Below are 17687 nucleotides of genomic sequence, written 5' to 3'. Positions count from 1 at the left end.
TAAACCCATAAGAATTTACCCCAGTAGTATTGCTGTCTATGAGATGTCACACTGTTTTGTCAGTGTCTTCTGAGCATAATATTACTTGGTGGGAGAAATGATCATAAGTTAAGTATTAGGACTTGCATCATGGGCTTGGTGGTATCTTTAAAGAACGAGTATTTTTTCTAGCAATCCTCTTGTTTTCTTTGCTATTGTCCAAAATACACAAGCTCCTTTATTTCCCAAACCTGGCATGGAAACGAAGGTGGCAGTACAGTGTGTTGATACTGCTCTGAGAGAAGCTGGGTTTTGCACTTCAGGAAAATGTTTCAACTCAATTGGAACTTCAGATGCGGAGGTCTCTGGCAAGAGTCTTGAATACAATGAAAATCTTTCAGTCACTCATACTCCAATCATCGTCTGGAGACAAATTCAGAAGGGACTTGAATTTGGCTGTAAGTCTGAGAACAGTCACGGGGGAAGGAGGGATGAGCAAGGCCATACACTGCTCAGATTAATGGTCGGCAATCTGCTCATGGACCTGCCAAATGTAACTATGCAAGGTCTTCTAAAAGCAGGAAGCGGATTTGATACCAAAGGCTATGTGCAGGCACCAGCTTTTAACTCGGGGCTTATGTAAGTGCACATATATTTTTTTTTATTTTTTTATATATATATATGTATATGGCAAAAGCCTCTAGTTAAAACCAGCCAGTCACCAACTCTCCTGCTGAACTATGGTGTGTCTCCAGAGATCCTTATTCAATTATTAATGCATCTGCTGCTAATTTCATCATGCAGAGTGTGAATTTGTCTTTCCACATTGAGCTCTAAAGGAAGTTTGTAAGAAATATAGAACTTGTCAGCACATGAGAGTCAACACATTACTGCTGTGCTGCAGCCATTTATAATGAAACTAAAATGAGCACTCACTTGTTTGGCATTAATTTAGTGTCCCACTTAGCTCCTATCAGACGTAAATAGCTGCTTCATCCATTTAAGCATTTCTGTTCGTGCACATAATGAAGTACTCTGTACCTGTCAAGTAAGCAGAATTCATAACTGAAATAAGAAATGGATGAGGAAATTCAATGTTCTTAATATTAAGGCTTTACAGGGGCAGCGTCACTTTTTTTTTTTGGCCACAGGTATCCTGCTGTGAGGTTCACCTTTTACCCCACTCTGCAGAGACCATACGAAGACATGACATGTATACACATTAGTATCCCAAAAACATTTCTAAAAGGAATATCCGTTCAACTCATGGCACAATTAACAACAGCTGTAGTTGTCAAGCACACTCAAAACAAAATAAATTAGCTAGCCAACCTCTTGGTATTTAAATGTTTTTTATGTTCTCTATTTTAGAAAAACACAGTTTAATTTTAAACAGCATTCTAGTTATGATCGTCCTCTCTTGAGGAAATTTTTTATGAGAATGAATGGAGATAATGACTACCATTAGTCACTGTCATTAGCATAAAACATTAGAAACGACAATATTTATAACAGGCTATGACATGACAATTAAAATATGACTTCCTATCACTTTTGCATGCTTTGGCTACAGCTGGTTGCTATTTTCTAAAGTTAAACTGATAGAAGTCTGGAAATGGTATATTTAATAGCGTGTTCATCATCAGATCTAATTGTTTTCCACCACAGGGTATGAAGCTTTATGTCCTCTATCAACCCAAAACAAACAGCCATACTGCTTAATGGGTGTTCAATTAATGTTTATGGTGCTACTTTTATAACCTAAGTTACAAGACAAATAAACTCCAAGAAGCAATTTAAGAACCTCAGAAGCTTAACAGGACTTCAACCAATACCAAAAATTACTAAAATACCTATAGGGTCTCACACTTGAGGGTGTGAAATAGAAGACATTAGTCAGCGTTAGAGAACTCGTCCAGGACAATGGTATAATCGCCAAAGGAGGGGAAATCAGACCTTCATGGAGGAAAAGATGGTTGAGTGACTTCAGGTTGGCTGCCTTGCAATTGCTGTTCATGCTGGGCTAAAACAGAGAAGACCTGTTCATCCCAAGTCACATAAAGGTCAGACTGTGCGGCTCAATTTGCAAAGCTATTCCCCCAAGAGTGATTTGCCCTCAGTAACTTAGATGCTCGCCCCCTACTCATAATTTTCCCCTATTTAGCAGAGTTCATGCTGATTAAAAGGAAAGAACAGTTCAAAGACAGGTTTGTCCGTTACTGCCTTGGTGCATATTTATTTGTGTCTCTCCCTTTTGTACTAAGCCTGTAGAGAGCAATGTAAAACTACTATAAATATGTTTTCACTGGAGAGCTGCCATTGTTCTGAATTATGAAAGTAAAGGATTTCTGGCTTGTGCTGCTAATTGTATATAGCAGTAATATATTCATTCAGAGCTTCCCATTTTAATTCAGACACCCTGATCTCTGGCTTTTAATGATGAATTACAAGCCTGTACTTCTCTGACACCTAGGCAATTAATCATTGACACTCCTCAGTCCCCCAAAGTAGCTGGACACAATTAGACAAGAAAGAGCCAGACGACGGATGGTGAAAATTTCTTTTCAGGAACTACACATTGTTTTCACACCATAAACTCTGCTTGACATTCATTGCTGCAAATATATTTTAATCGAACTGCTGTTACTCTGCCTCTCCTCCCAGCCTCCCAGGATTTTTTGTAGATCAACATCACGTTCAGAAACAGGCAAAAAATGTTCTGCGAAGTTTAAAGGCTGTCAAGGCTTCTTGGCAACTTCCCTTCAAGAGCGCAGCTGAGAAATGTCAAACTTACCACCTGACTGTCTGGTGTTTAAAGTTGACTGCTTTTGATTAGGAAGCAATGAACCTTTCATTCTGGAGTTCATTTTGTGGTTCCTAAGCACCTCTTCACTGAAAATTACGCAGTTGAACCGATTTGAATCTGATTAGTGTAATGCTACAGTTTTATTATTTGTAGTGAGTACAGGCATCTTTTATGGTGTTACTGCACATTTAGGAGAATTTCAGGATGGTTACAGACTTCCTTTTATTTTTCATGTATTATTGCTTGACATTTAAAAAACCCAACACAATAATAATACCTGCCTCTGTTGCAGTCACTCACTTGTGCGTTGCCCCATATGTACTCACACTCTACTTCCTCTCTGCTCCAGTGGGAATAAGATGACAGCAATCCTGCCTACTTAAGGACAAAGTACCGTGTCCTCGGCAGGTAAGTTGAGCTAGAAAGAAAGTTACTGTGAACTGCAACAGCTAACTTCTTTAATGGAAAACTCCTGTATTAAATTCTATGCTACAGACTTTGTGATTGATACTTCATCAGCCAGCACTGTGGAAGAGCACAGCCACCAGAGGTGCATGCATTAAACACTGAATTGCTCTTTCAATGTCATCCGACTCCATGAGTTGCAATGCGAGCGCTCTGGGAAGCTTGATACGCTTTTATCTTCTGACAGCCTTTCAATTATATGTCCTTTCACATTATTACGTAACTTCCAATGATCTGCACTGTGGACCTCAGTAATAAAAATCCATTTCATGTCTGAAGAACACAGCTTCTTTGGCCGGTCAGCGTAGACATAGAAGGGGAGAAGTGCATTTGACCAGAAACTAATGCTGAGTGGAGGCAGCTGGTCAGGTCAATAAAAGCTAAAAATAATATTTGACTTTGATAGGAAAGAGAGTTCAGGGCACAGCCTAAAGGCTAGATTCAGCCCTCACTGAACATTTGTCTCTGTATCAGTGTTACAAGGAGTGCTTCGTCACCCAAACCTACATGCTGCAGAGTGGTACCAGATATAGCTAGAGAGCTCACCAGTAAGATCTATGATTAACTAACAACTTAATGTACTTATTACTAGTATGGACCACAGTGTCTTATATTCAGGCTGAATATTCTCCAACATTTAATTCTACCTGCCTTTAGAAAAATGTGTATACTTACAGAATTTATCTTCTTTTTTGCTTACCTGTTTTCATAGATCATCACTATGTTGCATGAGTACAGCAACACATCTCAGTCACTAGGGATGCTTTTAGAAAAATAAAGTAGGCTCACTCCAGCTGCAATTCAAGCTACTAGTGAAATATCAGTGTAATATATGCATCTTCAGTACCTCTCTGGCTTTCATTAATACCAGCTGGCTGTCTCAAAATCTGCAATATATTAATTTCCACAGTATCTGTATAAAGGTGCAAGATAAGTAGTTACAAAAAAGTGGTTTGGGTGATGATATTTAGATCTTGTGTGCCAGTGATGGGTTCTGATCTTGGAGAACCTGAAGCTGAGGCTAGTGAACGATGAGGGCTTTCAGCACTTATGAGAACAAACGTATATCTTCATTGCTCAGATACAAATGGAAGTTCCTAATCTATCTTTTGAAAATGTTGAGGGTTATCAACAGAAGTGCCTTCTCCTAAGCAAATCCTATTTCTTTAATAAACAAGCAATTCAACAACAAAGTTACCAGAGGAAAGAACTAGCAAAGTTTATAGCACAGGAAATCCACTTCGGGGAATCTCCACAGGCCAGTTTCCATGGGGTGAATGCTGCTCAAAGGGAGCTCAAAGGGAAGGCACGGAATGTCTGTTCTGTTACAGCAAAGCTCTTGTGCCCTGGGCTGTGCTTCTGTATGCCTACTTTTCAACCTCTTGCTCCACAGCAGCGCCTTGGGCACAGAACAGGCTTACCCCAAACTCCAAGGACAAGAATATGTGTCAAGCCTTGTGTTCCCGCGGCTCTACACAATTTAATTAATGATATGATATGATATACACAATCTGTAGCTTTTAGTGTAAGTATGTCCCACAACTGAAATTTAAAATTCTGTTCCTTAAAAGTTTAATTATTGAGGTTGGGATTAATTTCACCCAACTTTAATTATCTAAAAGACAGCTACATAATCTACGCTAGGCAGCTGGTCTCATTTTCTCAACAGAGGGCATTTCATCCCACTTGGTTTTGACACACATGAAGAAGGGCTACATTGCCCTTTGGACTTGAATTGATTATATATGCACATAGACACGCAGCTGAAAGCCAAGAAAGTCAAAAAATGCAAAGGAAGGCATGGAAGCAGATGACCCTTAGTATTTTACTATGAAGTTGTGGCTTGCTCAGGATGGGGAAAAGTCAGACTTCCTTTTCTTCCTCCACAGATTTCTGTTCACCACCTAGAAATACAAGTGGGGTCTTCCACCCTCTTGAAACACTTTTTCACTTATTAAAACCTGAAGTTATCAAGCCAAAAGGAATCACTAGTTTGAGTTTCCAAGAACATTAAGTCATTTTCTTTGGGCAAAGAAGGAAAATGATCACCTACTTCCAAGTGTCACTTTTAAGCCATTTTAGGAAACGTAGTCCAACGGTTAGGAGATTGGGTTATAAGTAAAGGTATTTTGTTTGTGATGAATAGCATTCTGTGTGATACAGAGCGAACAACTTCCCCCTTCTCCTTCAATTTGCTATGTGCAAAGCACAAATAATAATAGAGGCATCAATATTCTTATTCCACATTGTTGTAATGTGAAAAACATTTCTAAAAGCCCTAGATTACTATTTACAAAGTGGTAACACACTTAACTATAATCTAAGTAAACCCCGAAGAAACCTGCATATCTTCACCCATTTCTTTATCTCACTCACAGCCTACTAGAACTCGAGTGTGAGTACTATGACCTAGTGTTTATTTCCAGCTCTAGCTAGGAGGAGGAATCTTGGAAAATACACTGATTTTTTTCTCAAGTCTAGAGGCGTGTTAGATTTGAATAGCTTTTGGCCATATTCTTTTAGCTCTTTCTCTGTAGAGAAAAATCTAAATCTAAAGCAAGGCATAGTTTTATCGCCATGATTTTTTTTTTTTTTTTTTTTTTTTCAGAGAGCAGATCCAAAAATGTCATGGGCAAAAAAGTGTCAGCACTTTCAGAACACGTGATGAAAAGGAATGGAGTCCTGTAAGAGGACTTCATGCTGTTCTGCAGTACAGGAGACTAAGCTTCAGGTCTGTTTTCTGATGTAGAGTCAGAAGGAGCAAGGGAAGGACTGGGGTTGCACCAGAGGTAAGGGAAGTGATGGTGTGTCCAGGATTGAGGCAGGTATTTCTACTGCCACTGTATGTAATGTGCCAGAGCAGCCGTAGAGTAACCACACATTAGCAATTGATACAACTTTTGCTGGTTACCTGAAACCTTCTGGATGTTGCTAGCTACCGTCAACAAAGGCTGAAAATGTTTTACATGCTGTTTGCTGAAGAAACAAGTTCGTTTCTAATAACTACATGCAATAACTGTCTTTTTATATGACATATTGCTATAAATAAGCTTATTAAAGAAAAATACAACTTCCACATAAGTATTTAGCTTGGAAGTTTTAGGAAAAATTAGATTTATACTTTCCAATATGACTAGATGATGTCCTTTAGTATATACAACAGGACGTAGACTTTATTTAGATGACCCCTTGCTACCCTTCTCTCCGCAAGACCTAACTCATTCTGGATATGAGACTGAATTAAACATTTGTATCTTTCTTAAACACTAACGACTTTTTTGTTTACTGTCCTCCATCCAAACGTCCACTGGTGTAGATTTATTTGCTTTCTTACAGGTTTTCACTGTCCATAGTTTGTAGCAACAATGCTACAGTAACTGAACCTTACAAACATTATTAAGTGTATGTTCACAACCGCTCATGAAGATTTTTCTACGTGAACAATTGGATAACAGAGCAAAAAACTGCAGAATCTGCAAAATTTGCTTTCAACATGACCATCACAATGAGTTAGATCATCCTAAGGGGAGATGATTTCTCCAAATATCGGGCATTTTATAAGAATATTTCTATGCTCAACACACTGCACAAATACATTTTGATTATTTTTATGTTATTTCAGTGAGAAAGATGATTAAATATTATATTTCTTTACCACAGAAAGAGAGCATAAGAACATAGATACATTCTCAAACTATCCTGTCACAAAGTAACATGTGTCATGGGTATTTGTGTATGAGCTTTCTTCCAATGGCAAAAATAGGGTCATCTAGCTTAAAACAATCCCATTTTTTGCAGACTGAGGTAAGCTGTAATTATCTCACACTTGACATAAACTAAAAACATATAGACAAATACCACATCTCACCTGATACATTGTAAGATCACTGTGAGTTTGAGTGCCGACATGTCCTAAAGAGGTAATGGCAGGTCCAGAACTCAGGGCTGTGGAGGGTCCCAACCTGAGTCTCCGTCCTTCAGATCCCCCTGATTTATTGCAAATAACGTTGAACCCTCTCAATTTCCCGAATGCCGTTCAAAAGGTACAGTACTTCCCTAAGGGCTCCAAAAATCTGAAAATCAAGATAAAGTTGGGCAGACATATTCAATGAAGAGCACAAAATTAGTTGTCACACTAATATTTTAGCTTAAAATTTTAGCTTAAATAATTTTAGCTTATATAGATTCACACAGCATCTCTGTGACACGAGATTAGTCTGGATGACAGAAATCTCTTGGAAGACATCACCTTCCAAATTCTGCAAGCCATGAGACAAAGCAGTTACAAAAAAATAACAACGTAATTTGCTACACAGTTCTGACACATTCCCATTCCCTGCAAGACATAAAAGTAGAATGGAAGAGCATGTGATCATCTGCTTAGGGTCTCTAAAATAATAAATGTACACAACAGAGCAAAAATGAGGAAAGGAAACAATCTAGATACTGGCATTTCTAGTTTGTTTTTTTTAACTTTTTGAACTTTTTTAGGTAAAGTTACTGTATGGAATTTCAATGACATCATTTTAGCCTAGCTTTCTCACTTCTTACTTTTTATAATGCTACAAATTTAAGAAGGCCTGCCTTCAATACCTTTTTTCCACGGGCAATCATCTACTTGAGATGAAGGCTCATGGTCCATACATAGGAGGTTTGTGGCAGTGAATTTTATGAACACCAACATTCTTTATGCAGATAATACAGCAGAGTAATTATATTCATCCTGAGCAAATTACTTCTGAGTGCTGGCATGGATGAGAATGGGAACTTGCGAGAACAGGTTGGGTTGAAGTTGTGTTTCGTTCCTTGATATTAACATAATCAGGTCTATGAGAGAGATTAATTAAAATCAGTTCTCACTGAAGTCAATGGATTGAGAGATAATTTGAAGGCTGAAGAGTGAGGTATTTTTTAAACAGTATTAGTTAGTCTCTTCAAGCAGCCAATGGAGAGAAGGTACACCCAGATAGTGTTTTAGAGTACCTGGTTTAGGTACTCTGAATTATTTTCTGTAAGCAAAAACCACTCCACTGCATGTACCCTATCTGCCTATAGTGTCAAAAGCTAGGTATTTGAAGCTAGGTGATGAATATGCTCAATATTTCCCCAAATGCAACACTAGGGTAACTTCCCATAAAAGAAAAAAAAAATCTGATCAGTAGGGTAGGGGAATATAGACATTTTTGTATAGCTTTTAGCAAGTTTACTGAGTTGGCAAAAGGCAACTTTTTGGATATCTCATGATATTCTCCAAAACAAATAGATTTTCATGAAAGCATCAAAAAGTCATTTCTGGGACCCTCAGGGGAATTCCCCCCAGAAAAAGCAAGTTCCTGTTACAAATTGCAGGAACCTTCAATTTGCAAACTGTGTAAACCCTTCCATAAACTTGGAGACAAAAGAAATGGTTAAATTAAGCCAAGTGCTCTGAAGTTAGAGAAATATAAATTATCAGCCAGTGAAACCCTAATTCAGTTCCTTTCACATATACATTTGATGTAGTCTTTACAATGGTTGAGTTAATTTTTTCTCTCTGCTTGATTTAATGCATAAGAAAGGGCACTGAAAGAACGTCTATTCAGTATTTCTTTTATCCTCATTATTCAATGTGTTGTTCCTTTATTAATTCGCTTAACTCTATGTAAATCGTTAATTTTTCTTGACAAAATGTGAATTTCGACGTTGGCTTTCTTTGCCACTTGTGGCTATAGTATGTGAATACCTCATCAGTGTGATTAATTTTTATTATTATATTTCTGAGTTAAAACTAACCGTAGATCACAGTTACATAACCTGGGAAATCCAAGGCTTGATTTTTTAAATACCTAACCTTAAATAACCCTTTGCATAGTCAAGCACAACTCCTGATGCTGCCACTTGCAATTCTGATGAAAATCAGATCCCAGGATTTTCTATAAGACCCCAAGATCACAAAAAATACAGCATTAGCGGGCTTTTACTTTGAGCAATTTGCCCACCCTCACACAAAACTCTGCTGCTTGAGATGCCGAAGGAGAATATAGTCCATTCCTTTTATAACCTCTTTTCTTGTAACCCAATTCATTGCACAGACCCCAGCACCTGGGAATGTCAGCCAGTAGTTCTACAAATAAGAGCCTACTTGGGCGCACAACCCATATACATTATCACAGCTGTCTATTCGTACGTTAGGCAAGAGTTAAAAATATGGGCACTGGGAAGACAAGTCTGAGATAGGGTCGTTCTGGTGTTGCTTATTTTGCTAATACAGATAGAGCTCCTACCTCTCCTATGCCCCTCCACCATGCACCCCAAGCACCCATTTCTGTATCTGATAGAAATAAGCTACTGGTCAGGAGAGATTCATGGTCTGAAAAAAGAAAGCTGTTCTTACACTCTCATGCATGAGAAAACAGCACTAGAGTGTACTGTGACACGTATTTTGCAATATACTTTCATAGACATTTGCTGATAAAAGAGGAACTTTTCTTATTTTGTAAATGACCAACGTCTTGTATTTTCCTGAACTTCTTGGCATTTTGTCCGAAATCCTTGGATTGAGCAGACACCACCCATCATGGAAAATTTAATTTGAAGTAGACACAGTTGCATTTATAGAAAGTACTGGTGATCTTAATGCTAGATAGTATTACCAGCCCTGCCAATAGTACATTTACAAAATAACGAAACAAATGGAGACATGACAGATTGAAGTTGTGTAGCTCATGTTCTGTATTTTATCTGAGAGAGCTGAGAATGAAAATGAGTCATCCAAATAAGTCCAGATGAAGAACCTGATATAAAAATTATTTTATATTATAAAAACAAAACTGATTTCTAGATACTTAAATACATGAGGGTTATTTTTGGTTGACTATGGATCACAAAGCCAGGTATCTTATTTCCATTAATCTAGCTAAGTAGTCTCCAAAGCAGAAAAAAACCCCAACTCTGTGTCTAAAATTATCCCTAAAATGGTCTAAAATAGAACTGTTAATTCTAGAACTGTAAGCACTATAAAGTTTAACAATATATAGGTTTTTAGGTCCAATCTTATTGGGCTGAGCGCTACAGGGGAGGCATCGGGTATTATCAGGAGTCTCAAGCCCTTATCAGTGTTTAGAGACGTATTTCCTGTTCATCAAAGACATACAGCATGAGAAACTGACCATGGCAACAGGTGATGCAGATACAGAAAAATACAGCTATAATGCAAATGGAAAAAGATAATAACAGGCTTCTTCAATGTAAATTTTGCATATGTATGTATGCTCACTACATGCACAAATTCTGCCAGCTGCTTCAACCACTTGCCTTGTAAAGCCCAGCAGGCCTCAGGTGATGATAATATATCTGCACCGTGGACAATCGAGTTCAGTTCTCAAAACAAATCAGCTCTGCATAAATCCCGTGTTTCATTTCCTGATGCAACTTCTTACCCTCGCCTGTTGCTTTGCTAATTACACTTTATTACATCTTTTTGACCTGCTGAGTGACCTTAGCAAAATCATTCAGCTTCACTGTTTTTTTAATTCTCCATTACAAGGCAGAGATTAAAACACCTGCTTCCTTCAGTAAGCATTTTGAGTTCTATGCAGCAATTTTTTTTTAAAGTTCTGTGGGTGCTATTCAAGCTTTATAAGAGCTTTGCAGTATTCCTGGTGTTACACTAACAGATAGCTGTCTTCCTTTCTTTTGAATGAGCACTGGATTCCCCGAAGCATGTATCCCACAGGCCTTCACAGTCTAGTGGGCAGCCCACTTTTGCCTTAAATCTGCAACTAGGTTCAGTAACACTGTCATTAAAGACTGTGTAAAGTATTGTGTCTCCTTCAGAAAGCTATTTGTTAGTTCTCACTCCATGAAAATTAAGTGATGACTACCATAAATGGATGAACTTGGTTGCCAAGTTGAGATTTGGAGTCAGTGACAGTCCCAAGCAAGCACTTTCAACTAATTATTCTTCTTGCACATAGGACAATTAGTTTTGGTGATATAAAAAGTAGAATCATGATGTTGGTACTGTAACTGAAGTACTCTTCCTGGGTCAAGGTTATTTCACACTATCTGCTAAGCAGGACATCAGCTAGAATGACACAATCCAGTCCTTAACAGATACGTGTTCTGTTTGACTTTAATTAAATTATAAAAATGACCGCAGATTAAACTCTGAATTTCATATTCCCTTTTCATTACTTGATGTCAGCATGTATTTTTAGTGAATGAAATCTGAGTAAAATCTGCAGGACTGAATTCTCTGTCAAAAAGCTACTTTACTTAATGTCAATCCAACATAATAGAGCATTCCTGTCAGTTGTTTGTATCTTTACATCATGGATTCTAATACAGGCATTAAAAAGGTATGTGATGCTCAAAATACGATGCAGAATAAAAAAAAGAACCTTATCAATTTTAAATTCTCTGAGAATACTAAGCTGAAGTCATATATTATCAGAGAATAGCAGCATTTCGTTTGAATGAGAGTGTTCTTGATTATCTTTTCAGCTAAAGTAGATATATGAACAATTATGTTCTTCTGTGAAGAAGAGGAACCAAAAGGAAAAAAAAATAAAAAGAAAGAATGGGCAAGCCCTTTCCACTGAATTTTGCCAATGGTTGTACAGGATTGTTATAAAGTTCAAGAAGAAATGCAATGAGTTATTAGCTGAGCAATGAATATGGAGTCATAAGTGAATATAGTAAACCATGATACAAAATAGCTGCACATTTTGGTCTGTTTACTGTGCAGAAGTAAAGGAAAAAAACCCCACCTAGAATGCTAAGAAGTTATAAGAATATAATTAGAATAATAGAATTCTATGATTCTGTGATGCTATGATTCTATAAATGAGCAGCTCAGCAGTTTGCACCTCTGCCTTGTTAGTGGTAACACAGTGTGAAGGTCCTGTAACGCAAAGGCATATAACGAAGGTATTCACTGTTTTCCTGCGAGTAAGCCATCCGCCATCAGCTACTGCATCCCGCGTGGCAAGAACAGTGGCAGACATGATATAAGCAGGTATTCTCACACTTCATAATAACACTGTATAACAGGAAACTATACCTCAGTTACATCCATAGGGTACACCAGCAACATGAAGAATCAAGAAACATTGTTTTCAGAATTAATCCTACTCTTATCAGGGCACTCAAGCACTTCCACTATCCTACTTGTACACCCAAATGTTGCTAAAAGATATCAGAAAGTTCTCATTGTTTCTAAACCGCATTTTGAAAAATTCTATGGGCATACACAGGGTTTATAAAATCAACTACACAGCCTTTTCTTTCATTTTTTTTTTACCCTTTGAATATGTGAATGATGACCTATACCATTACAGCATGGGTGCGTTCCTCCTTCACCAAACCTTCTTTCTGATTTACAGATTTGAAACATGAAAGCCTGAAATTGCTTTCTCAATAAATCTTGCTATTCTCTGGTAAAGCATGCTAGATTTCAAAATTAATTCAATTATTTTAGGAAAGGAGGCATTTATGTCTTTCACTAAGTACTAAACACAGCCCTTTATTAGGATTTCTATAAGGAAAACAAACCTTCAAAACAGTGACACGTTTTTAGTAGAAGTTTAGAAATCTGCATTTCTTATACTTAAGATGACAGATTGCGTCTGTTTGAGAATGAGACTTTGTTCCAGATGCGCGTGATTTAGAGATGTATTTCAACATTTTTAAAATGAGTTATAATATAAATTACTTAGTCAACCAGAGATAGTGAAAAAACAGAAAATCTTTCCTTTACTCATACTGGGAGCTACAGTTCACCTTCAGATTCCACTGTTTCAGAAAATAAATCCTGTATGCAGCATGTCTTCGCTGGAAGTTATCAGCATATTCATGAGCAAAGCTCATAATTTGTCTAATAACTACGTAGATCAGCAAATCTTTCAGTGGGAATCATTTTCCTTAATGTCTCCAAATGAATGTTAGCATCTAACCTAGAGGACCAGAAACAAAACCAACTGAAGAAAAAGGAAAGGCTTAATGATTTCAAAGGTTTCCGTCAGTCAGGTCCCAATGAGCAATAATAATGACTAGAAAAACGTAATTAGCTAACAACAGAGTGGAAGATGGTGATCATCTTTGAAGGCATATTTGGTCTGAGGAAGTTACCTGTGTGCCTTTTCAGCCTCCATAGACTAATGCAGTCTAATCAGCAACATATGATACTTTTTTTGGTAACTCTTGGATTCTAATAACTGATGGAGGTCACACAGTGCATTGAAGTTTTTAACGGAGGACAAGGAACTTAAGAAGATGTTAGCCTTTTTTATCTGTTTAGCAAATATTTTTCCAATTTTCTTGTGATTTTACTTATCAGTTAGGGTTCTTTTTGTACCTTGGTTAGTCTGTTGACATCAGAGGGTGACTTGAAACAATAACAAATATGATCTTCATTCTTTTGACATATCTTTAATTACAGACAGCCTTCTCAATTATTGTAAACTCAAATTACTGGGGTTTTTTTTGTAAAAACTTTGTAATTTCTTAGTAAAATTAAATATTTTTTGATTCCTACCTTGATAAAATGCTGCTACAAATGAACTCTGCCCTCCTGAACCCTAAAAATACAAATGTTCTGATGTAGGGATAAGTGGGTTCTTTGTCACATAGGATACATTTATAACCTGTTCTATGATTTTGACCGTGTGACTATTTTTCCCAAACTACTTTATCTTCTTGTAATCTTGATCCATTTTCTGAAGTTCTACAGCATTATAAAGTAATTCAGAAATCCTCATGGAAAAAAAAATACTATTTTCTTTAATATCTCTGCTAGAAAGTTGTTAGCAAATAGATTCTGTAGGGAGATAATAATTTTGTTTAGATTTGGTATTTGTTTCACAATATTACAGGAAAACAATTTTTCTGTCCAAATATGTAGCTGCTTAAGAAATTCAGGTAGAGTTTCTCAGCTATCTTTTCATTTGAGATAGTATTTTTCCATAAAAGAAAGAAAAGGTACCAGTAAGCTTTACAGAGCATGAGGTATCTCTAAGTAGGAGAACATTGATATCCAGTGACGTCCCTATTTACTTTTTATATGTTCTTGACTTAACTTGCTTTGGCAAGTTAATATAATACAATATGGAATACTTTCTAGGACTTTGCTTCCTTAAAGGACCATATTTCTCTTTCAGACGTTAATAAAGACTTTTTCTAGTGTATTCTATGACTCTCCTTCATCACCATTTATAATTTTGCAACTGCATTATTTGACTCTCACAAAACTTTGGACTTCTAGAAAGACAGTGCACGAAACAACACTCCTACTGGTAAACATGAAGGAAATACACCACTAATATAGACCAAATTGGTTTTTATTTGAACAAAATAAATTGTTTACTTGTCCTTGATTTTAATCTTCAGATAATAAACCTGGATGATATTTCACGAGGACCACCATAAATCCATATTCTCATGATAAAATGTTAAGCCTTTTAATTTACACACTCATATATGTTCATTATTGTGATTCTAATGGTAATTTGGTTGCTTTACTAAATTACAGATACTCAGCTCAGTCCCTTAGTCCTGGGTGCAGCCTGGCAGCTCCCTCGCAATTGGGAGGCACAGACTCTTCCAGACTGCCGTGTTTAGTGACCAGCTCTTCACGTCCCTTCCTTCAGAGCTACCGTAGACACCGCGATCTGTTTTGCATGCGCTTGCTCACTTCCACTAACATTGGTGTTACTCAGTTTAGAAGTCAGCACATGTTCAGGTGTAATGGAGTAATTATTGCTGGGTTATAGACCAAATGGGGCATGTGCAGTAAGGAATATCTCCTCGCTTCATGGCTATAGCTCTGTTATTCTGAATGGAGGTTGAGGACCTCATTGAGCTAGAAAAACATTGTCAGTGTCCTTTGAGGTGAGGTCAGGTATGCTGTACTTCCTAAGGTTCTTCATTTATTCATACGAAGATTTAAGATCTTCGTGTTTAATGAGCATAAGATAAGCTGTATAGGAAAGAAAGAGTTACATGGTGCTACTTCATTTTCTGACGAAGGTTGCTTCTCTAGGGATATCTAATTTCTTCAGTTAGGATGGCTCTTGAATACATGCAACAACTCTGCTAGACAAAACAGTCCAGTAGTGCAATTTTTCCTCATCTGTTACTTTTCCAGGACTTTGTCCCCGGTGATGCAGCTCCGTGGGTGCTGCTCCAGCAGGTGACAATGCTCTCAGCCCCTTGGCGCTTTCTTCCTGCTCTGTTTGTAGCTGGACTTGAAAATCGCTCCCTCCTCTCAGACTACATTTCCAGCAAGTGGAGCTGTGTCAGTATGACACGCAAAGCTACAGATTCTATCCGTGTGCATTCCACTCCACTGTCCGATCACCACTTCAACAACGCGGACTCTCGAATGTTGCATAACTCACCTCCAGAAACCATCAGTTTCGAAACTGTCTCATTGATACTATTCATAACAAATAATTTTGGAATGTGCATTTATAATGCAATAGCTTACCTATTTAGGGTAATAAGGGTTTTCACCCAGGAGTGCACATACTATCTACTATCTCAAGAAAGCAAAGAGTTTTTCAAACATAGACAACTCCATTTTAAACAGAAAACGATGCAAAGAACATTTAGCTTGATGCTGCAGAGGTAGAATTATGAATATTTTAGTGTAATTATGTAAAATAATATATTTGTCGATTGTAAATACTGAAAATTATAATGCATTACTTTCTTTTGGATATCAAACTGAACAAAAAAACAATCTTAGAAATCTTTTAATGGAAATTTTACTTTTTCAGCTCTTCTCTTTTCCAGCATTTTTTCCTCATTCTTTTAATATTTGATGCTAGTTTTTCTTCCTCTTACAAACAACACTACTTGGTATGTGAATTTATCCAAAGAAAATGCTTGGTTGGTGACTAGTGTCTCGGAGTAATCTGTAGAACAAGTGAAGTTCTAGGTTTTCTGATGATGCATGTAAGTTTTCAGGACCTCAGAATGACGGCTGACCTGACTGGTGGATGTGTGGAATACACCACAGCTTTTCATGGAAGAGGTGAAGATGATTGTCAATTAGAATAACCAGACTCACTTGTTACTCCTTCACAAATTCAGAAGGTGGATTACTTTAGTAAGACATAGCTGATTAGCTGTAAGACTTCTTCAGAAACTGATGAGAAATATACCTTGTAGTTAGCACAGAACAGCACGTCAGTCATGGGTAATTTTTCGTACTAATTTCCTGAAAATCACTAGAACAAATGTTCGCATAAACAGTTACTTGCACTGACTTATTAACCTACTTTTTCTAAGTAATTCTTATATAAGAATATTTCACAATGTATGATTTTACTGACATATTCTGCATTTTCTTTAACCTACACAAATAATGGATGTGAACTTTGAGACAATAATATTAAAGGCCTCTGCTCTGCTATAAAGCTGTATTTATTGGAGTTCATCCTCAAGGAGTTCACACTATTTACCCTCACATAAAAATCTGATGCACAAGTGAGAAATTAATTTTATGTACTTTGCCACGATCTCACTTACATCAGGTTTGCTCTGCTCACAGTTTTGTGTAATTAATAATTTCAGTAAGGCATATGAGCATTTCCTGGAATACTTTTATAGTAAAATCTATAATGTGTAATAATCTATAATCACAGTTATACCAGTACAAAACTATTTATAGCAGTGCAGTATGTTTTTCTTGTCTGCATAGATATAAAATATACTGACTGAAGCACATTTGTATAACTATATGCAAGGTGGGTGGATGGAAGCTTTTTACTATGGTGGTACACTCACGACGATGTGACTGTAATATGCAGACAAACCTTAATGCCGTGTTATATCGTTTTGGCTTGTAGAGTGGTTCTAGCACATAAATCAAACCCATTTTTAAAGATCCTGAGGCAACCCTTTGGAGAGGAAAATTAATCCCTTTATATCTTGTTACACAACACAACTTGTGGCTTGTAAGTAACTACTGAATACACCGATAGCTGGAAAACGTTAAATCAGCCAGACCACAATCATGGGAAAAGATGCCAGAGTAATAAACGTGTCTAGGATTGCGTATTTGGTGCGCAACATCATCAGTTTTGTTTATTAACTCTTATCTAGTTTAACAATCCTGAGAGAGGAAGAGAATTTGTACTTTTTGTATTGTGACTAGGTTGGCACTTGTGGGTGAGTGAAGAAGTTGTATCTGAGCTGATTTTTTTTTTATGCTTCAAGCAATGACATTTGTCTTCTATCAAAAATCTCACACATAATCTGAAGTCTATATAAGAAGGTTATCCAAGATACACCTTTAAATGTATTTAACAGAGAAATATGAAAAGTTATGCCTCGATCTGTTCCATTACATGCTAATACAATGAACGTCTCTGCCATTCTAAAGCATAAAACGGAAAAACCTACCAAGAAAAAGGATAGATAACAAACTTCCTGTCTCTTTCTATATACTTTC

At 37.0% G+C, this 17687-nt stretch overlaps 1 protein-coding gene across 3 annotated transcripts in view; it reads right to left on the bottom strand.

Moving 5' to 3' along the window:
* Window positions 1-17687, bottom strand: part of KHDRBS2 (KH RNA binding domain containing, signal transduction associated 2) — a 636753-nt gene that overhangs the window by 13547 nt on the left and 605519 nt on the right. For 2 of the 3 annotated variants that reach the window (XR_010070438.1, XR_010070437.1), the window contains exons 11-12: window positions 7119-7323; window positions 916-1020 (exon numbers count right to left, since the gene is read on the bottom strand). The gene's annotated coding sequence lies outside the window, so the exon portion shown is untranslated. The remainder of the gene's footprint in view (window positions 1-915; window positions 1021-7118; window positions 7324-17687) is intronic. The other variant, XR_010070439.1, reaches the window with a different exon arrangement.

The sequence above is a fragment of the Chroicocephalus ridibundus genome, chromosome 3 (assembly GCF_963924245.1).
Source record: "Chroicocephalus ridibundus chromosome 3, bChrRid1.1, whole genome shotgun sequence".
NCBI classification, from domain to species: domain Eukaryota; kingdom Metazoa; phylum Chordata; class Aves; order Charadriiformes; family Laridae; genus Chroicocephalus; species Chroicocephalus ridibundus.
The sequence above is the reverse complement of the archived record's forward strand: the minus strand, read 5'-3'. Positions and strand labels throughout refer to the sequence as shown.